Source organism: Pinus tabuliformis, chromosome J (assembly GCF_031772625.1).
Source record: "Pinus tabuliformis cultivar Carrire ecotype Pingquan chromosome J, CPIR1, whole genome shotgun sequence".
NCBI classification, from domain to species: Eukaryota; Viridiplantae; Streptophyta; class Pinopsida; order Pinales; family Pinaceae; genus Pinus; species Pinus tabuliformis.
In genome coordinates, this window is record NC_142295.1 from 1,081,784,606 (window position 1) to 1,081,796,473 (window position 11,868).

Sequence of the window (11,868 nt, forward strand, 5' to 3'; positions counted from 1 at the left end):
TATCAAAAATTAAAAAATATAAAAAATATATATATATTTTTAAAAAATCGCTCCGGGATTCGCTCCCAAACCGGGAGCTTCTGAAAATGGTCGCTCCCGCTCCCAAGTAACACTGGTCAAGAGGATGCCCGTTCATGCAAAATTTGCCTAAACAGACCTTGAATGATGTGACCAATGTCGTGGATTGAGTAATATCATGCCAACTATGAAATTGCCCCATGAAATGTGATGCCACATTAACAATCCTAAAATCATCTCCCATCGTCCCAAGCCAAAACGTGTCGAATATATCAAATGGGGTCCATGCTTAACAAGTTGGATAAGAGTAATCTTAAGCACGAAGCATAAATGAAATGAAAAAAGCCAAGGAAGAATAGTTAGAATTACGATACTAATAATTAATTGAAAAAAAGGGATGTCTTGATGTTGGTGCTTGTTGAAGGAAGTGAAAGATGTGAACATGGTAATGTCAATACCAAAATAAGATACAATCTTTCAATAGCTATGTTATAGTTTTACCTCTAGGAGAGAAGGTCACATCAACTACTTAGCAAGGACATGATGCGAACAAAATCAAGACAAAAAAACAAGGGAGGTATTGACACTAGTGAGCACCTGGAATGTAAGCAGGATTCCCATGCATGCAAAAGTTGCACAAATGTGCCTCCAATTATTGTGACAAATGCCTTGGGATATCTGTACTACTACTTATGAAATTGCCTTACCAAATGTGACACCACTTGAACAATCATAGAGTCATCCCAAAGAGTCCTTCGCCAAAACATGTTGATCCATATGAGGGGGATCCATGCTTAAAAAATAGATAGGAATGGTGTTAAGAAGCAAGCGTAAGTTAAATGCATAAAAACGCAGGAAGAATAATTAGAAATATTATACTTATATTTAACAAAAGAGGTGTCTTCATGTTGCAGCGTGTTGAAGGATGCGAAAGATGTGAGAATGGTAACATTGCTACCAAAATAGGTTATAATCCTACAATGGTCATGTTAGAGTTTTACCTTTAGGAAGGTAGAAGGTGAAACAGAGTCCCTAATAAGGAAACGAGGTGAAAAAAATCAAGATGAGAAAACAAGGGACGTATTGACCCTTCTTTAACACCATCTAAAATAAAAGGTAGATATTTCCATATTAAAAAATAAAGGGCATTTAAATGGGTAAAGTTGATGAAATATCTATGAAGCTAAGAGGTAGCTATGCCAATTGCCAACATGTAAAAACCTAGGGTGCAAAAGATACAAAGGCTAGTTATAAGCCCAAAAACATGGTATGGGTGTTCTCATAGAAATAAATTCCCTCAACCAAGCCAATGTCTGGCCCTAGAAGTTTATAGGTCCACATGTGTGAAGTGAAAAGGGGCTAAATAGGTGGACAACTCCTACAAAAGTATTCATAAGTCCAAGAGAGGGGTTTCCAAGGTAAGAATATATCCTCATCATCATCCAAGCGACCTCGTCAATTGAAAAATAGATGGAAATAAAGGACATCTAAAGTGAACAAGTTCACGAAATAGCTATGAAACTACGATATATCTATTCCCATGTGTATCTACCTAGGGTGCAAGATATACGAAGATTGGTGAAGCACTAATGAAGGGAAGATTTGGAAATACGATCACCACGGTAGCTCTAGCTATTCCCACGTGTATCTACCTAGGGTGCAAGATATACGAAGACTGGTGAAGCACTAATGAAGGGAAGATTTGGAAATACGATCACCACAGTAGCTCTAGCATGAGAAGAAGTGACTTTCGAAAGGCAAAAGCAAAGGCTACATGAGACAATGCTAGCACAAAAAAAGAAAAGGTGTGAGTTGCAATAAGCTAGTGACATACTAGTGAAGAAAAAAATATCGAACATGAGTATGTATATGTCAAGAGAATGAGAAAAGAAGAATGAAAACAATAGAAAAAGGTTAATATAGAATAAGTGAAAATTGGTTACGAAACTAGGGTGGTACTAGCTAAGTCAAGGAGCAAAAGGTTAGAGGAAGGATGTGTTGGATAAATGATTAAGCAATCCCATAGCTGCAATTGACGGGATGCAGCAACCAAAACGAGAAGAATAGAGAGAGAAGCAAAAAGAAAAAAGAAAAAAAGGAAAAGACTAATTCTCACCATCGGCATGAATGATTCACAAGTGGGAGACCACTACTACATGTTAAAAATTCAAACATGTAATCTCATTCTCTAGGTAAGCTAATACCTACACTGATAATATTTTTGGGTTGGCTCAAGTAGAGGCAAAGGCAACACCAACTCCTTAGCCTAGAAAATTTACAAGAAAGTCACTTGTCATCCACAAGGTAAAGAAGACTAAGACAATAAGCAAGGTATCCCAAATGTAAACAAAACCATCAAAGATAGAAGGTCGTCCCCCAAAGGATGAAATCTTTTAGGATCAAGAGGCTCAATATCCCTCCCGAAGGCATGGTATTAGCCTCAAAACATGCATAGATTTCCCTCCTAGAATTAACTTCCCTCAGGGAAGCCAATGTCTAGCCTCAAAATCTGGGTGTCACGCCATCAGGGCGCACCTCTGAGCTATGAGCTTCCCAAGTCCCCTGAGGTGTGCAGCACTGGCGCACTTTGTCCTCAATGTTGAGACCAACTTGAGTTTATTAATGCTTGTACTATGCCTCTAGCCCATGTACCCTATACTGAGACCGATATCTTATACTTGCGAAATTGGTGTTTAATAAAATCTCACTACAATAGCCACTTCAAAACTTAACTTCAATTATAGTTTACTTCAATTAACTTAAGTTCAGCAATAATCGCATTCATTCATAAATAACATGAGTCATGTACATAAATAACACTTCAATAAACGAGAGGGGTAACTCCCAAAACAATTTCCCAACTGCTCTTTGACTATAAAACTTCAATACACAAAACTTCGGTTTAAAATGGACTTCGATTCGGTTGGGAGGAACTCCAAACAGTTCGCTGCCACAAAACTTCATAGATACAAATATACAATAACCGAGTTACAATTTTTCAACTAGCAACCCACAACCAAAACCAATAAATAACCAAGTTGCAGCCCTTCAACCTACATAACACCTTAATACACAAATACCCCATGATGTACCACCCTCATATATTGCATTCCACAAGCTTGCAAAACTTCCTTCAACAACTTGCTTTAGAGAGCGAGCTCCTTTGTCAAGCCCAACTCTCTTCTTCCCTCGTCGTCTCCTCCTTTTCTAACTCCTCTCCTATCATCTTATATATATGAGTCACCCTCCATGAATAGTCATGTCTCTTCCAAGGGGCGTGTCATTTGGGCGTTTGATTCGACCTTCCTTCGTTCGAGCCAACCATAAACTCCAAATTATGCTACATCATTTTTCGCTTACAAACTTTCCTTCAGTTCACCGTCAGTCATGTACCTTCGCGTCTTAGATGGGCATGCCTTATCTTCGGTTAGGCACATCTCAGCGGGGCGCGCCTTGTCCTTGGTCAGGTGTGCCTTGGCTATGCACCCTCGTCGTGCCAAATCTCAAATTTGTTCGAATTATTCCACCAAACTCATTACAACTACGTTCTTTGTGTGCTCATCTCACCAAATTCTTTCCATCAAACTTGTCTCGGGCGTGCCCTTCATGCCAACCAAGTCGTTCCACTAAACTCGACTCAGCCTAAATCAGGCATGCTCGAGTGCCTAGCCTAAGTGCTTGACATCCTCCCCCACATCAATATGGTATTCATCCTCGACAACACACCCCTTAGCAAACTTCTCAACCAACCCCTGAAGATTTTTATTATCATGAACAACCTTCGCATCAATTGTCTTCATCAATACAGAAGAATCTCGTCTCTAACATATATCCTATGTTTATGCATGTATTGCAACCTTTAAGAATGACATGTGTTGGATCCCCTCATGCAATCAACTAATCTGGCTGTAGCATCAACTCCACAAGAACACATGCACCCAAACATGTGCAACCATTGTCAACTCTTTCCATGTCATGCAATCTTTCCTCTAATTATGCTCATCATGAGGCGTCATTCAATGGCATGTCAAGCTCCCAGGGGTCTCACCATCTAGAGCAAGTGACAGTAAGCCCATCTCCTTCATGAGCTTCAAAAATATGGTGGTGTGAGGAAGTCATACGACTCCCCTTTCCACATCACAAGGCCATCTCTCCTAGTCTCCGAGAAGAATCCACCCATATGTGTTATGAACCCTCCATACTTCTCTGCAATATACTCCTCTTCATGTTTATCCTCGATTATGTGCATCCACAAATCGGACTAGTGCGTTTCGACTGGGTGCACCTTGTCTTCAATTGGGCGCGCCTTGTCTTTGATGGAGAGTGCCTCGGTTGGGTACCCTTATCGTGCCGACTCACCAAATCGTTCCAATTGTTCCACATAAATCATCTTGGGTGCACTCTTTATGTGCCCGTCTCACCAAAGTAGTTCCATCGAACTCATCTCGGGTGCTCTCTTCGTGTTGTCCAAGTCGTTCCACCAAACTTGACTCGACCTGACTCAAGCACATTCGAGAGACTAAGCCTGAGGACTTGGCGGTGGGAGGTCCACACACGTCAAGTGAAAAGGACCAAATATGTTGAAATCTCCTCCAAAATAGCTCAGAAGTCCAGGGAGAAGTTTCAAACATAAAAATATATCCTAAAACTCATGTAAGTAACCTCCAAAAATTATGAAATGGCCCTCTCCAAGTTAAAAATAATGAAGCTACATGTTCGCAAATAGCAAGTAGATGTGCTTGCAAAGGGTTTGGAGCTCTATTCCGGTGCAAAATAGCTATAAATATGATGAAATGGGGGGTCGTTTAAGGATATTCAACATGGAATGTCAAAAGGGTGCCCATGCATGCAAAATTTGCCTAAACGGGCCTTTAATGATGTGACCAATGTCGTGGCATTTGTGTACTACCATGTCAACTATGAAATTGCCCCATGAATGTGATGCCACATTAACAATCATAGCATCATCTCCAATTGTCCCAAGCCAAAACGTGTGGAGTACATAAAATGGGGTCTGTTGACCACTACCGGTCAACTACCCATGCAGTACACCCCCTTTTTCTTTGCAAAAAGGGGTAGCACCTGATCGACGTGTCCGTGCCATCCTGTAGTCATCAGCAGCTTGATCATTTTAATTGTAAACCCAGTCTGCATGTATGAATTGTAAATAATCTTAGCAGATATGAGTCGTGTATGTAAATTGCCTAGGTGGACCTAACTTTCTAATGGTAATCTACGTCCCGGAAGGTTTTTCGTCTCATCGATCCATGATCGGCAGAGTTTTCCTTCAGCCTGACCCCAAAGCCGGGATGGATTTTGTCATTCGAATTTTAGGAGAATCCTAGTGTGTTAATCTGCTAGATTATAGTTGTGTCGCAGAACTGGGTGATTTATGAGGGTCTATGTCAAATGGGTTTTCCCCTTTGAGATGTAAAATTGTTAAAGTCATGATGTAAAGTGTCTTGAGGGTTAGAAAATGTTTTAATCCCCCTAATGAGTCCTAAGTCCTAGGTCCTAGGGAATTTTTTCCAAAGGCTAAGTTCGAGGATCCATTTAGAAAATGATTTAAAAATTAAAAAATTAAAAAATAAATAAATAAATAACTGAAAAATAAAAAATAAAAATAAAAATAATAAAAAAATAAAAAATTATAAAAAAGCAAAAACCCTAAAAAATAATAAAATAATAATATTTTTGAGTAAATACATGCAAAATTTCTTTTTTTTTAATGAATTAATAATCTCGACGGATGAGATTAAAAGATGTCTTGATCCTCATCGACGATCGAGATCATTTCGACATGGATCACTCGAACTAGCCGTTGGGATTTTTTCCTTTAAATAGGGTCTTAGGGGGTCATTTCAGATATATTGGATGTGTGAGTCTTGTACTAAAGAAGCTCTCTTGTATTCTGTTTCTGGTTAATAAAAGAAGACTTTGGGGTCCAAATCTTGCTGGTGTTACTCTCTGGAAGTGCTGTGAGCTAATTTAGTTTCTGCATATTTTATTTTTCAGCCATTAATAATAGCTTATTGTAGAGTATTGTGAGCACAGGTATCTTGTTCACTTGCTAGGGTTTGAGTGGTGTTAGGGTTTCTGAAGTAATGGCAGGTATCTCCATTACTTTTGGGATCTAGCAGCATTTTTGCCCTCTTTACTGATGGTTGTTCTGAGCTGTGCAGAAAACCCTTACCGAAGAAGATTGGTGGGCGTTTGGGGAAGTTCTCGGCTGAACCAGCCAACTCCCGCAAGCATTTTTTTGCTGAGCCCAGTTGGATTTGATCCTGGGTCTATCATTCAGTTTATTTTTCCTAATTTGCATGAGAGATTTTCTGAAGTTCTTCATAGTGAAAATCTGAAATTTTTGTTCTTTAAAATACTTCTGTTCTTATTGCTGAATCTGGCTGTTAAGGGGCCAAAATCTGTAAATTAATCAAGCCGATCTAGGATTTCAAATTTTTGCTTTATACTTAGGGTTTTGAGAATTTTTTTTTTTTTTTTAGGGTTTCTGGAACAGGAGAGATTGAGATTTTGAGACAAATCACTATCAACCAACGCATATTCCTTGCCGCCATTACATCTACAGCTCCAGCTACCCCTGCGTTCCTATGCTGTCCTCCATTCACCTCGTAGTTGTCGTCACAAGCAAGAGAACATTTCAAATTTTTTTTTCTACGGGCCAGGTAATGTATTACGCAAGTGAGTAAGTGTACGCGTAGTTTTCTTTCCGGTTTGCATGATAAGCATTCATCCCACGCTGTTGTATCCACGCAGCTCCGCAATTTCAAACTTTCTTTTGACGCTCTTAAACCTTCACGCGGCCTTTCCTTCCACTGACGGGTTTTCACCGAAGCCATCTGCCATCATTTCGCTGCCCAGTCCCGCGATTTACAACCCGAGCTCCTCATTCGCTGCATTGCCATTGATCATCTGCACGCAAACAGTCTTTAAAAAAAATTTTAATACACAGGCATTTACGCTTTGATACAGGCGTGGGCAAGGTAAATTCATTTGTTTTCTCATGCGCAGACGTTTTCTCCATACGCGTAGGGAGAAATCATTTACCTTTCGGTGCAACGCAAACAACAACTACGTCTAGTATTTGTTTAGTTTTTTGGACTTACGTTTGGATTTAGGTAGGATTTTAATTTAGATTTAATTGTTTTAAAATTAGAATCATATGCGTTTTATGTTTGTTTTATGTCATAAGAAAATAAAATAAAATAAAATAAAAGGAATAAAATATAAAAAAAAAGGTTCATAAAAAGTTTTTTTTTTATGTTTTAGTTTAAATTTAGACTAGATTTTAAGTTTTATTTAAAGTTTTAAATTTTAATTTTATACTTTAGTTTAAGTTTTATTTCTTTTAAATCATAAAAAATATATAATTTTAAAATCATAAAAAATATATAAAATAGAAAATTAAAAAAAAAAAGGAGATTTCTTTATTTTTTCTTTTCTTTTTTGTTTAATTCATTTTTTAGATTTAAAGTTTTATTAAAAAAAAAGGGGAGCGTAGCGTTTAGTTTTAATTGTTATTTGTTTTTAGGATTTTGATTTAGATTTAAATTTAAATTAGAATAGATTTTTTATAAATTCAAGTGTTGTTTCAGTTTAATTTTAACTTTAGTTTTGTTTTAAATTTACTTTAAAAATAATAATATTGTGGAAATTTTATTTTTGCCAGATTCAGTTGTTTTTCTCAGGAAATTATCATGTTATATTTTTATGCTGAGATTTAATTTTTCAAGTCTGAATGTAATATCTGGTTAATGATTCATGATTTGCGTGGTTGTTAAAAGCATTCATCTTTTCAAAATTCTCAGTTACTGGATATCGTTATTGAGCTGTGGAACGTTGTTGTTTTAACTGATATCTTGCGTCGTTCTAGTCATTTGATGATAAATGATTGTTGTTCATGGTTTGTATTTCTATATCATCTAGCAAGTAATCATTTAAACATAAATCTTGTAAGGCACTGGTCATTTAACTTCACAAAATCATTTTAGTGTTTCGTGTCTCCCAAACCAACTGGTCGACAGTTGGTCTCTTTCACCTCGTAGGGTCTACCCCCCTTAGCCGCGGGAGACAGGTTTAAACGGAGAGATCGGGGATCAGAGTGACAGCCCCTGGTCTGAGCGTTGTCGTGTCAATCTACGCGACAACAGGGTCCATGCTTAACAAACTAGATACGAGTAGTGTTAAGTACGAAGCATAAATATAATGAAAAAAGCCAAGGAAGAATAGTTAGAATGAGGATACTTATAATTCACTAAAAAAAAGATGTCTTGATGTTGGAGCTTGTTAAGGGATGTTTCCAAGGTAAGAATATATCCTCATAATCATCCAAGCGACCTCATAAATTACAAAATATATGGAAATAAAGGGCATCTAAAGTGGCAAAGTTCATAAAATAGCTATGCCCACGTGTATATAACTAGGGTGCAAGAGATACGAAGACGGGTGAAGCACCAATGAAGGCAAGATTTGGAAATACGATCACCATGGTAGCCCTAGCATGAGAAGAAGTGACTTTCGAGAGGCAAAAGCAAAGGCTGCATGAGACAATGCTAGCACAAAACAAGCACAGCTGTGAGCTACAATGAGCTAGTGACATACTAGTGAAGACAGAAACATCTAACATGAGTATGTAGATGTTGAGAGAATGAGAAAAGAAGAATAAAAACAATAGAAAAAGGTCGATATAGAATGAGAGAAAATTGGTTACGACACTAGGGTGGTGGTACTAGCTAAGTCAAGAAGCAAAAGATTAGAGAAAGGATGTGTTGGATAAATGATTAAGCAATCCCATAGCTACAGTCTACAGGATGCAACAACCAAAACCAACGTTCCAATGAAGTAAAAAGGAGGAAGGAGCATGTTGACTAGAACCATCTAGGATGATGTATATCAAATTGGGCCCTACTCATGACAATGACTTAAAGGGAATCAATTAGTAGTGAGGTGACCAAAAATAGAGTTCACAAAACGAGAAAATATAGAGAGAGAAGCAAAAAGAAAAATATGGAAAAGACTAATTCTTGCCATTGGCAATAATGATTCACAAGTGGGAGACTACTACTGCATGCTAAAGATTCAAACATGGTAATATCATTGTCCAAGCAAGATATATACCTCCAGTGATAATATTTTTGGGTTGGCTCAAATAGAGGCGAAGGCAACAGCATCTCCTTAGCCTAGAAAATTTACAAGAAGTTCACTTGTCATCCACAAGGTAAAGGAGACTAAGAAAATAAGCAAGGTATGCCAAATATAAACAAAAACATCGAAGATAGAGGGTCGTCCCCCAAAGGTTGAAATCTTTTAGGATCAAGAGGCTCAATATCCCTCCCGAAGGGATGGTATAATCTTCAAAACATGGTGAGGTTTCCCTCTTAGAAATAACTTCCCTCAGGCAAGCCAATGTCTAGCCTCAAATCTAGGTGTCATGCCACCAGGGCGCAACTTTGAGATATGAGTTTCCCAAGTCCCCTGAGGTGTGCGGCATCGACACAATTTCTCCTCAATGGTGAAAGCAACTTGAGTTTACCAATGCTCGTACTATGCCTCAAGCCCTTGTACCCTATACCAAGGCTGATATCTTATACTGGCAAAAATGGTGTTCAATCAAATCTCACTACGATAACCACTTCAAAACTTAGCTTCAATTACAGTTTTCTTTAATTAACTTAAGTTAATCAATAGCTGCATTCATTCATAAACAACACAAACATGGTCATAAATAACACTTCAATAAACAAGAGGGGGATCTCCCAAATTAATTTCTCAACTGCTCCATAACTATAAAACTTCAATACACAAGTTTGGCTTATAATGGACATCGGTTTGGTTGGGAGGAACTCCAAACAGTTCGTTGCCACAACCCTTCACAATATACAATAACTGAGTTACAACCCTTAACCTAGCAACCCACAACCAAACCCAATAAATAACCTACTTATGGCCCTTCAACCTACACAACCTCAATACACAAATACCCCACGATGTACCACCCTCAGCAATACTGTGTTCCACAAGCTTGCACAACTTCCTTCAGCAACTTGCTTTAAAGAGCGAGCTCCTTCGTGAGACCCAACTCTCCAAACTTCAGTTGATTGATGTTCAAACTCCTCTCCTATCACCTTATATATATGAGTCACCCTTCACGAATAGTCATGTCTCTTCCAAGGGACATGTCGTTTAGGCATTCGATCCGACCATAAACTCCAAATTATGTTGCATCATTTGTCGCATATAAACTTTCCTTCAATTCATTGTCAATCGTGTGCCTTCGCGTTTCATCCTCAGTCGTGTACCTTCGCAACTCGAGCGAGCCCGTCTCAGCTGGGAATGCCTTGTCTTCAATCAGTCGCATCTCAGCTGGGTGCGCCTTGTCTTCGGTCAAGAGCGCCTCAGCTAGGCACCCACATTGTGCCGACTCTAAAATTTGTTCCAATCATTCCACCCAACTCATCTCAGGTGCGTTCTTCATGCGCTCGTCTGACCAAAGTCTTTCCATTGAACTCGTCTTGAGCGCACCCTTCATGCCAACCAAGTCGTTCCACGGAACTCAACTCGACCTAACTCAAGTGTGCTCGGGTGCCTAGCCTAAGGGCTTGACATCCTCCCCCACGTTAAAATGGTAGTCGTTCTGGACAACGCACCCCTCGGCAAATTTCTTAACCAAATCTTGAAGACTATCTTCATCATGAACAACCTTCACATCAACAGTCTTCATCAATATAGAAGAATCTTGTCTTTGACATATATCCCATGTCTATGTATGTATCGCAACCTGTGAGAATGACATGTGCTGGATCCCCTCGTGCAATTAACTAGTCAGGTAGCTAATCTGACCATAACATCAACTCCACAAGAACACATGCACCCAAACATGTGCAAAGATTGTCACCTCTTTCCATGTCACACAATATTTCCACTGGTTATGCTCGTCATGATGTGTCATTCAATGGCATCTCAAGCTCATAGGGGTCTCACCATCTCGAGTAAGTGACAGTAAGCCCATCTCCTTCATGAGCTTCAAAAGGATGGTGGTGTGGGGAAGTCATACGACTTCCCTTTCCACATCACAAAGCCATCTCCCCTCATCTTCGAGAAGAATCCACCTATAACTAGTATGAACCCTCCATACTTCTCTGCAATATACTCCTCTTCATGTTAATCCTCGGCTGTGTGCATTCGCAAATCAGACGGGCGTGTTTCGGTTGGGCGCACCTTGTCTTCAGTTGGGCGCTCCTTGTCTTCAATAGAGCATACCTCCACTAGGTATCCTTGTCGTCCTGACTCACCAAGTAGTTCCAATTGTTCCACCGAACTCATTTTGGGCGCACTCTTCGTGTGCCCCATCTCACCAAAGTCATTCCACCGAAGTCATCTCAGGCGCACTCTTCATGTCGTCTAACTCATTCCACGAAACCTAACTCGTCCTAATATGAGCACATTCGAACGCCTAAGCCTGAGGGGTTGATGGTAGGAGGTCCACGCGCGTTAAGTGAAATGGGCCAAATATGTTGAAAGATCCTCCAAAATAGATAATAAGTCTAAGGAGAGGTTTCAAACGTAAGAATATATCCTAAAAATCATGCAAGTGACCTCCAAAATATATGAAATGACCCTCTCCAAGTTAAAAATAATGAAGCCACATATAGCAAGTAGATGTGTCTGTAGAGGGTTTAAGCTCTATTCCAGTGCAAAATAGCTAGAAAGATGATGAAATACGAGGTTGTTCAAGGATATTCAACACGGAATGTCAAGAGGATGCCCATGGATGCAAAATTTGCCTAAATGGGCCATGAATGATGTAACCAATGTCATGGCATATGTGTACTA